This window comes from Thamnophis elegans, chromosome 2 (genome assembly GCF_009769535.1).
Source record: "Thamnophis elegans isolate rThaEle1 chromosome 2, rThaEle1.pri, whole genome shotgun sequence".
In the NCBI taxonomy this organism is placed as follows: domain Eukaryota; kingdom Metazoa; phylum Chordata; class Lepidosauria; order Squamata; family Colubridae; genus Thamnophis; species Thamnophis elegans.
The window spans coordinates 63,351,190-63,361,834 of record NC_045542.1 but is presented as its reverse complement, the minus strand read 5'-3'; the positions used below and the strand labels follow the sequence as shown (position 1 = coordinate 63,361,834).

At 42.4% G+C, this 10,645-nt stretch overlaps 1 long non-coding RNA gene across 1 annotated transcript in view; it reads left to right on the top strand.

Moving 5' to 3' along the window:
- The first annotated feature begins 10,196 nt into the window (after positions 1–10,196).
- The window catches only part of LOC116504430, a 35,355-nt gene continuing 34,906 nt past the window's right edge, over positions 10,197–10,645 (top strand). The window contains exon 1 of the long non-coding RNA XR_004254809.1: positions 10,197–10,237. This is a non-coding gene — a long non-coding RNA (uncharacterized LOC116504430). The remainder of the gene's footprint in view (positions 10,238–10,645) is intronic.

Here is a 10,645-nt window from a genome sequence, read left to right as displayed (position 1 = left end):
CATAAAGGCTAGCTGACTGTCGTGTGCAAATGCGTGCCAGAAATCCAGAAGAGAAACGGGCCACACCGTGCATGCCAGGCAACATAGCTCTGCATGCCACTTTGGGCATGCGTGCCATAGGTTCGCCATCACAGCCCTAGAGTCTCAAATAATGCCACACCTGAAACCCTGCTGGGAACTTTTTCAAAAAGAGCAACATTTTTTCCACTCCCAGCCACGTCTCAGTAATATATGCCAGGTTGGCCTTCTCATCAGTGATTAAATGGGAAATGAGGGAAGCCTTCTTACATACTAACATTTCATTTAGAAGCAGCAGCTGAAAGCCAAGGCTTCTGAAGTCCTTCTGAATGGATACAGGGCCTGAGATCAAGGAGATGGAACATGCAACCACTATAAGATATCATGCACTCATTCCTCTGTTTTCTATCAATGACATTCAGGACTTCAGAGCAACTCCCACTGTTCTGGTACGTCCAAGATCATGTTGTGGAAACTGGCTTTCTTTTTCCACTTTAGCTTAATTTCAAACTTCCACATGACCAAGTTTGAAGTTTATCATCTATGATCTATTCCAGACAGCCCCAGGAGCATCACTGCCGTTACAACTCAGCTCTTTTAACCTATTTACACCGATACAGTAATTAGTTCAAGTTTTTTGCATATTCCATTTAATGATATCCATATATTGGAGTAACTTTGATTATCTGCAGACTGTACTAGCAATGAAAAATAATTGGATTGGCAGAAACTGATAAGTCATTCTCCTACTTCCTTTGGTTTCTTAGACCATACAGTCCAACTACATTTTTCTCCTTGATATATGTCAGTTTTGACAGTTTTGACATTTCACTCTCCAACTACAACCAGCACATCTTGCTTGTAGGTTCTGTTGATTTCAAATCAAACTTGATCATAAAACTCATCAATCTTCTCTTCTTCATTAATGGTTGGATCATAAATTTGGATAATTATTGTAGGTATCAGAAAGTTGTCTATGGAGATTCTCTTCCAGATCATGGTTATTCCCAAAGGTGCTTTTTTTTTCCAAAGGCAACTGAACTTTCTGGTTTTTCTTTGAAGACATTTCTCTTCTTCTTCTCTTCTGAAGAAGCTTCTTGGATGAGAAGCAAAATGCCTTCAAAGAAAAACCAGAAAATTTAGTTGCCTCTTGAAAAAAGCAACTTTGGGACTATCAGAGAGTTATCTGCAAAGTCTAATTAACAATATTATTTGGTTATTTGTTCTATTGCAACTAAGTCTTGCTACATCCTTCTTGCTATATTCTTGCTATATCCTTCTTAGCTATGAAAACACTACTGTTCATTCTTTGTTTTCATGTCCTGAACAATAAATATTCTGACCTTCTGACTGAAAGGATCCAATTCCAATCCATCTCAGTTCACTGATGCCTAAGGTGTCAGTATGTAATCAATTGACTTCCTCTTTCACTATGTTGAGCTTATGCTTTTTGTGTTCCACGTTTGCACTGCAATTGTGCGTTTGCAGCTTTGGGGTTTTTTTCCTTCATGGTAACATCAGCAACTAAATATCCCAAAGCTTTAATCTAGTTACATCATCAACACCATTAATATTCCAGTAAAATTTAAATTCTCTCTCAGCAACATATTGAGTGCCTTCTAACCTGAGAGGGCCACCATCCAATATTATATCATCAATCATTTTATATTTTCTATTTTTGTGATTTTCTTGGTAAAATACAGGAAATAATTCAGTATAAAATGATTCCTGTGTTGGTGCTAAAATTGTCTCCCCCTCTATCATCCTCCTTTGTTCCAAGGTATGTGTTTGTTTGCTTTAACCAGTCAGTTGGGACTGAAGGCAAACAAGGTCTAGGCAGAAGAAGAACATCATGGCTTCAAAATTTAAGGAACTGGTTTGGACAAAACTCAGGAGCACTTTTTGTGTATCTGTTGGTAAAAATAGGATTGCCAATATGATCAGCAACGTCCGATGACGGATATGGCACGAAAAGAAGCCAGTTGGGATGACCTTCATTGCCTGGATGGACCTGCTAGGATTACCATATATGCTCTAGGAATACACTCCCAGTATTCTCTGCCCTCCCATCCAAGGTATTCCTTCAACTCTTGCCCTCATCCACAAGAATGAGATGGCTGAGTAGATCTGAGTATCCAACTCACAGCACATGGAAAAGAAATTATGCAAAGGAGCTTGGGATTCTGTCTGTTGCTGGGTCAACCTGTCAGCAGGCTAATTCTCCAAAAGCGGAAGAGCTTCAAAGCTCATATAATGGGAGAAACCAGTGGAAGAAAAGATTGTGTTCAAAACCAGCCTGAATTTTGTTTGAGGTTGCAGGGGGGGGGGGCGGGGCAGGGGGGGGCGGGGCGGGGGGGAATCTCCCTGTGCTTTTCTATAGAAGTGGCAATTGGACAGCAACTCAGATGTTGCTGACTACTTCATTCTAATCCCCTCCCTCTTTCTCTCAAGTCATGTGACTTCAGCAGACCTCTTTTAGAATTCCAGAATAGAATTCCCTGAATTTAGAATTCTAGTTTCTTCTTCTCTCCATGTTTTCAGCATGGGAGCAGTATCTTTATAAGCTGTGGAAGGCAGGCGGATCAGACGTTGACCATAGGAACTGAGTCATCATGCAACTTTTATGTTATGTCCACTGTGAAGAGCTGCTACAACTCTTTGGCCTGACAGGCAGATATGTTTTCTAAATAACCCTTCCCCTCCCCCCTCCCCCCACCACTGATGTGAGGTTGGCCCAACCTCCAATCCTTTCATATCAGCCTAAAGACAGGGCTCTGCTAGTTGATTTGGGGTCCCAGTGGGGGAACAACAGGGTGGAGGTGGTTGACTGAGGAATAACAGATCCAGGGGTGGTATACACTTACCTTCCCTACTGGTTCACAAATGTGAGTGCACGCACCACCTCCACACATGCGCAGATCCTTCCAAATATGCATTATTGGTGAAAAAAGGACCTAAATGGGATGCCATAGAGCCGGGCATGGGTGGATAGAGCCTTGCACGATTTCCACTACCAGTTTGGGCAATCCAGTCAGAACTGGTGGAATACCACCTCTGAACAGATCCCATCTCCACCTCCACTCAACCCCCACCCTATGTCCTTACATTTTAATGTTTGATTTTAATTGATTAATTTTTAAAGTATATGTATAGGCATAGTTTTATGACTTTAAGTAAGCCATCCAGAGTTGCCCTAGGGTGAGATGGGAGAGCAAAACAATAATAATAAATAAATAAAATGAATGAATGAATAAATAAATAAATAATAAAATAATAATAAAATAAAACAATAAAATAATAATAATAATAATAATAATAATAATAATAATAATAATAATAATAAACAGTACAATGTACCAGAGAAGACACCAGTGTCAAAAAGAATCCTCTAAAAGCAGAAATATTAGCTTATATTAGCAATACTAGGAATAGCACTTAAAATTATATACCGCTCCAGAGTACAGAGTGACCACATGGCCCCCAACAATCTGGATTAAAGGCAGGGCTGATGGGCTACATCTACCATTCCCTTATAGTGAAGGCAAGGGATCATTTTAATTGATACTTGAAACTTCACAACCGTAGCTTGTATTAACCAGATGACTACCACTTATCCCTAAATAATTACCAGATTTCTCACCCAGCAACAAAGCTATTCTTTTGTGATATTCCCAAATCTTTAGCCACCAGGCAAAGGCACCTATGCCCAGGAAGTGATAGATGATTAACTTTTGTTTATTAACCCAAACAACAGCAACAGCCTTTCAGCTGGCAGGAGTCCTTATGGGCTCCTAGGCAATAATGCCAGCTCCTAATTGCTGTTAATTTGCAAATGGACATGCGGTATTCATCACCAGGCTGCACGGAAGCCCTGCTCCCACAAGGATGGATGGATGGTGCCTCCTTGTCTGCCCATGAACAGAGCAGAGAGGCAGAAGTAAAGGATCGGGCACAGATTCTCTTCCGATCCAAATTGGGTTGGAGCGGTGGGGCGGGAGCCCTACAAGACACCGAGTTTTAGTCAGGACAACAGGTCTTGCAAGTTTGTGGCACGCCCTTCACAAGCTTTGGACAAGACAGATTACAGTCCTGTAAGTACGCCATCAGTCATGCACTGTTATAACAACAGATGTGACACAATTTTTGTCCAGTTCCACATGTTCCTGTCCTCAGTGACGGTGTGGAATGGCAATCTCAGTGATTCAGCTCTTGAATCACTGCCAAATCTTCAGCCTTTGTTTCCGAAAACAATAATTCAGATGCAAGTGCAGAAAACCTCCCCTCTCCCCCCGCCCCAACCAGGTCTAAACTCTTTAACTGCCACCTTCTGCAAATGAGTCCAATGCCTTAGGAAGCTCCATGCAGAGTCTGGAGGAAGTATCTCATTAAGCAGATGATAAAGGATCTTCTCCCTTGCTTCCTAGTAGCGCAGAAAGCCCGCTGAGCTCCTGCTCAATTATTCAGCAGCTGAGCTGTAAAGTCAAGCAAGCTGACTGCTGCCTAATGGGCCTCTCCAGTGCACCCGATGAAGCAAGCAATCACACACACACACACACCCGGCTTCCTGCAATTCCCAAATCTGCCATTGCTAGGCTGTAAGGCAGCACCTTCTTCTCAATTCCTGGTGCTTTCCATTTCCTTTATCAGCTCCAGTACCTGGTCATTATCAACATTTTTTTTTCTCCACAACTGCCGCCGGCTATACTGTGTTCATGGCTGCAGTTCTGCAATACACAGGCCATGTCTGGATTTGGAAAATTCAGTGTACATAAGCCCTTCCCGCCCTCAAAAAAACCCCCCAATCTTACCTTTGATTACTGAATTATTGGACCCAGGACGGAAGAGGGAGTGGAAACTAGATTGGGAGGAAGGACAATTGATGGAGAACATGATAGAATCTATGCAATCATGGAGGGGGGGGGAGTGTCCTTCTCCCACAGAGCATTGGAATATTGGAATATTCGTATCATTAGGAATCAGTAAGGTTAACAATCAAGAAAGTTGGGAGATACATCTTTCTATGTACAGAATTAAATGATGGTGTTTGTTGTCCCAATTTGTGGCCATACGTAAATAAATTTAAGGGGAATTAAACAACTAATAAATAAGATTATCAATGGCTACAGTTTGGTATAGTAGTTAAGGCACCAGGTTAGAAACAGGGAGATTGTGAGTTCTAGTCCCACATTAGGCACAAAGCCAACTGGGTGGGACCTCTCTTTCAGCCCTAGAAAGAAGGCAAGAACAAACCACCAGAAAATTTTACCAAGAAGACTCCAGGGTAATCCCAGACAACCACCAGGATTCAACCTTGTCTTGAAAGTGCACACGCTCCCACCTGTGAACAGAGAGAGGGGGGGGGGGGGGGGGGAGGGAGGGAGGGAGGGAGGGAGAGGGAGAGGGAGAGAGGGAGAGAGGGAGAGAGGGAGAGAGGGAGAGAGGGAGAGAGGGAGAGCGAGAGAGGGAGCGAGAGAGAGAGAGAGAGAGAGAGTGAGAGAGTGAGAGAGAGAGAGTGTGAGGGAGAGAGAGAGAGAGAGAGAGAGAATGAATAGCTATTCTATTACTACCCCCGGGGATCAAAAGCAGCCTCCTTCTGCATACCTCTTGTATAGATATGTGTATTCCTCTTTCCCCTGTTGCCTTCCCAGAGGCATATTACTGGCCAGGAAAGAGGATGCTGGACTAGGTAGTCCTTAGATCCTTAGATCTACTTCAGCAAAGCTGTTCTTATTTTCTTAATCCTCTACTCCATTTTTATTTCTACTCCAGAATCCTTCATTCTCATATATGCCTATTCATCTCTTATCTATCTTTTCCTTTCAAAATGTTGAATGCAATTAGTTCTTCCTATGGAGAGTGGCTCTTCCTCCTACACACTCAAGGTAAAGTGCAGTGTCCCTTGGAAAGAGAGCAGTGTATTGGAAGAGCAGCAAACTTGCCATGGAGATGCAGCGAGGGGAATTTTGAACCATTAATCCAGCGTTCAAAGCTGTTTGTACCTGAAGGCAAAGCAGTGCCCAGCTGAGCAGCGTTCTGCAGAGGGGTCAGCCCTTGTACAGCTGATGGTAGATAATCCAATCAGTCTGACTGACTAAGAGAGGCAATTACCGGAACAGCAATAACAGTGCTGCACTGAGCTGATTTTTCATCAATTGAATTATAGGGTTATGAATTGGCCTTAAGGAGATTAGGTCCTTTCTTGAGATGAACGATTTATCAAGCTACGGTTCTGAGGCTATTGATTGATCTTAAGAGCCATATTGTACATGTATGCATGAGCTCTTTAGATCATGGATTCATTCAGGAGGCTAAAATGACAAACTAGAAAAACAACATAGTGTTTAAGATGGCCTTAGCACAAAGGCTCACTTATTGCCTGCTTGTGTAAGATGCATTCCTGTTTGCTACTCTCTTGTTCCTCCGCTCTTAACCAGAGTGGGGCCTTGTGTTAACTTTTTGCTAACTTAAGCATTCCTCCATTATTAAGCAAGCATTGCTCATGTATTTAATATTAATTAGAAGAAGAGGAGATAATGGTCAAAGTATCCATTTTTCTCTCTCTCATCCCACCAGTTCCTCACTCCATTCTTGTCTTAGAAGAAAAACTAAGGAGTTATGGTTATTGTAACAATACACTAGCACCACCTAGTGGCTTCAGAGAGTGCTGGCAGATATATTGGTGTAGTTCAGATAAGAATAAGTTAGAGAGGGTGCATATCTACCATATACAGTATGGCTATGGCTAAAGTGCTATAACATTGTAGAATCTGAAAATCAGATAAGACTTTGGACTGCACTCTACCAGAAAAATAGATAATGGAAATTGTCAGTTGACTAAGATAACACTATGCAATTTTATTTATTGATTTTAGAGTCCATGTTGACTCTAGCATATAATTGATTACTTCAATTCAGTCAATCATTCATATCCAGTAATTAAAGTATATGATTTGATGAGCGGAACAAGGTCATTCAGCATTCAGGTGTCATTTAACTCAGGAATAACAGGATAACTTGGAACAAGAGCTGCAGAAGAAGATTTGTTAGAAATCCAGGACTGAATCAAGTTTGTGGTGGGGGGCGAAATGAGTCTCACCATTGCAATTCTCTCAGGGTCCTTTCTTTGAGACGCACTTTCCTGAACAAATCATGCAATCCATTCTGCCACATGCACAAAGAGAAGGCAAGAGGTACTTTACAACAGAGGAGAATCCTCTCTAACTATAGAACCATGACCTTTCCGCTATATGCCAGAAGTACCAAGGCACTTCCAGGGCAAGCAAAATAGCTCTTGGTACTCTCTGTACCCATAAAATCGCTGTTGGCTATTAGGAAGATAAAAACAGACAAACAAATGAATAGCCCCATAGTTCATAGTCAGGCCCAGTCCTGTGCTCCGTTTCCTAGAAGGACCAATCAGAGACTTCAAGGAAATCCCCAAGTAAGGTTTGAAAGGCAATGCTGCTCATTTGTCTTCAGTCATTGATACTTTGGATGTCAGTCCACTTCTGTGCAATTGTGAAAAATGTTCTTCTTCTTCCAGTGGTCCTTGCAATTATCACAAGTAATTTTTATTTTTATTTTTATATTTGTATTTATTAGTTTGTCGAATATGTACAAGAGAGCAGGTATAAACATGGACGTGAACGAAAGAAATGAATACAAATAAATGGGGACAGTAAGACAGGGATGGTAAGCATGCTGGTGCACTTATGCAGGCCCCCTTTACGGTAGTCTTAGGAATGGGGTGAGGTCAGAGGTGGGTTTTGCCACAGATCTGGCAAACCGATAGTGGCAGTGGCAGGAGGTTCTGCCCAACTGCCCAGACGTTTCTGCGCAGGCTCAGGAATTCTGGGAATTGAAGTCCACAAGTCATAAAAGGGCCATAATTCCCCACCTCTGCTCTAGATCTAAAATCACTGAGCAATGTAGCTTTATGCTGAGCAAAATGCTATTAATATGCATCTTAAAGAATTTATTTAACAAATGTAGGTGGTCACCCAATCCATACATGGTAACACCAGGTGATATACAGCATTAAAAATCCAGTTCCATAGTAGTCTGGGATCCACAGGCCTGCTGACAGAACCACATATTTGGGGGCTTCCAGAAAAGGTGGAGGCTGATCTTCTCTTGGGGGGTATGATATTTCATAGGGAGGGGAGCCACCACTAAGAAGGCCTTTTCTTGGGCCCACGAAATGTACATTTCCAATAGGTGGGACTTGCAACATATCTTGTTTTTCCTTCTTGGTGAACCTGGTAGATGTAACTAGAGAGAGGCAATCCTTCAGATAACTCTGGCACCAAGCCATGAAGGTGATAACCACCATCTCAAATTGTACCCAGAAGCAAATCAGCAACCAATGCATCTCTGGCTACAAAGATGACCCATGCATGAATCTAGGTTTGCACAGGTTCTTTGAAGAGAATTGCAAATATTGCTTTTATTCAGAAAGTTAGAAAGAGGGGAGAATTATGGTCCAAGGTTGATTTCTCAGGGAATTAATTTCAAAACCAATCTTTGTGGGACATACAACATACATCACGTGGGTAAAAAAAATGGGAGAATTGGGCCTCTGGGCTACAAGATCAGATCAGAGCAGCTCATGAAGAATTGCAGATGCCCTTGGACTTTGGTGCAGCATAGTTAAAAAAAAAAAATGGAAAACATCTCCTGCCAGCTTGATAACAGGCAATGAAATAAAACAGCCACTCCAAAACCACAAGAGCTCTGCTATCCCAGGGCCCCTTCTAAACTTAGCATTAGCGTCTTGTGCTCTTTAAGTGCATGCCATATCCAGCATCATTTCAATGATCACCTTTGAATGTTTTGAAGAGTTATACTTCTTTGCAGATTGGGGGAGAAACGAATCTGCCTACAGTAATGTCTGGATAATTGTAGCATCAACGAGAAAACTTGATTATGTTGTATTGCAGTGCCCATGGTATTTTGAACTCTCATAAAATCGCCATATGAGATCTTGTTTTTTTAGACCCAGCTTAATTTCTTAGTGCTTTCATAAGCACTGTGGTCAAAGAATTATTCCTATATTATTGTTCATGTGGATCTTCAACAAAATTATAGTTTTCATTGCAGTACAGGAAATTGTCAGGACTATGATTTGTAGGCTAATTGCTGTTACATTTGATGCCATAAGTACTGTATTTTTCTGACTATAAGATGCACCAGACTATAAGACGAACCTAAATTTACAGGAGGAAAACAAGAAAAAAATAGCTTTTGACCTCCGTGCATCAAGCTTTTACTCTCTCCAGCCCCCAGAAGCACTCTGTAGTGCTCCACACGTCCCGTTTTCACCAAAACCAGGCTCGCTTTTGCCCCAAATGCACCCTTTTTTTGCCTGCAGAGTGCTTCTGAGGGCCTGGGAGGGTGAAAATGCAATGCACAGAGGGCTTGGGAGCCCAAAAATAAGCCCATTTTTCACTAAAACAAACCCATTTTTGGCAAAAACAGAACCTGTGGAACACTGCAGAGTGCTTCTAGGAGCCGGGAAGGGCAAAACGCAACACACAGAAGGTTAGGGAGGCCAAAAATGTTCATATTCAGTCTATAAGACAACCTAAATTTTCACCCACTTTTAGGTGGGAGGTGTGTCTTATAAACCAAAAAATATGGTATACAGTATTTTACTTGTCCAATCAGAGGAGCTGATGCTGAATGGCAATTGGAGAGTACAGCAAGGAACACAATGCAGCTCCCTTTTCTTGGCTTGTGAGCTTCTCAGGCAACAGTTGCCAAATGTGAGAAACAAAATGCTGGACTAAAGAGACATCAGGGACGTGCAGTCACTAGAGGCAAGGGAGGTGGGGCCTCACCAGTCTCCTCAGGGAAAGGAAAGGATTTTAAATAATTTTCTTAAAATTATTAAAGCCAGGGTAGTTGCTGCCAGATTTCAAGTCACAGTGCTTGGTGTCTGCTCTCAGTATTAACTAGGAGGAGGCCAGAGAACAAGGGGCCTCTTTTGCATAAGGATTTTTTCGCCTTTTAAGAGTTAAGCAAGGGTTAACCAGCGAAGAATTTATTATGCAAATGAGGCACGTATTCTCTCGCCTCATGTAGAGGGCATTTTTAGAGGCTTTTTAGAGTTTTCTGGCAGCGACTAGCTCAGTCTGACTTCAGAGCTCTGGCTTTTCAAGAGGAAAGGGCGGGGCAGGGGAAAGCAGAGTTGAAATCGTCTCTGAAACAGCTGGAAAAGGTGCGTGTGTGGGGAGGGGGGAGGAATTCAAAAAGTTTGATCGGAAGGCAACAGGGAAAGGGGGGGGTATGGCAGAGGAGCTGCTTTCAAGCCTTTGGAAAATATATCCAATCCAACTTCTGTGTTTGTGTTTGAGAGTGAGTGAATGAGAGAAGGATCGAAGTTCTCTGTGTGCGTGTGTCTGTTTGAGAGAGGGGGAGGGAGGGAGAGAGGGAGGAAGGAGGGGGAGGGAGAAGAAAAAGAACGGGAAAACTTATTTTGCAAGGGGGAAAAATGCTGTTGCTTTAAATCGGAACTGAGCATGCCTGGCTGTGGAATTCTGGGAGTTGAAGTCCACAAGTCTAAAAACAGCCTCACCGGGGCTAAAGCTGAGCGCACGTCACTGAGAGACATTGATCAGTTCTTGTA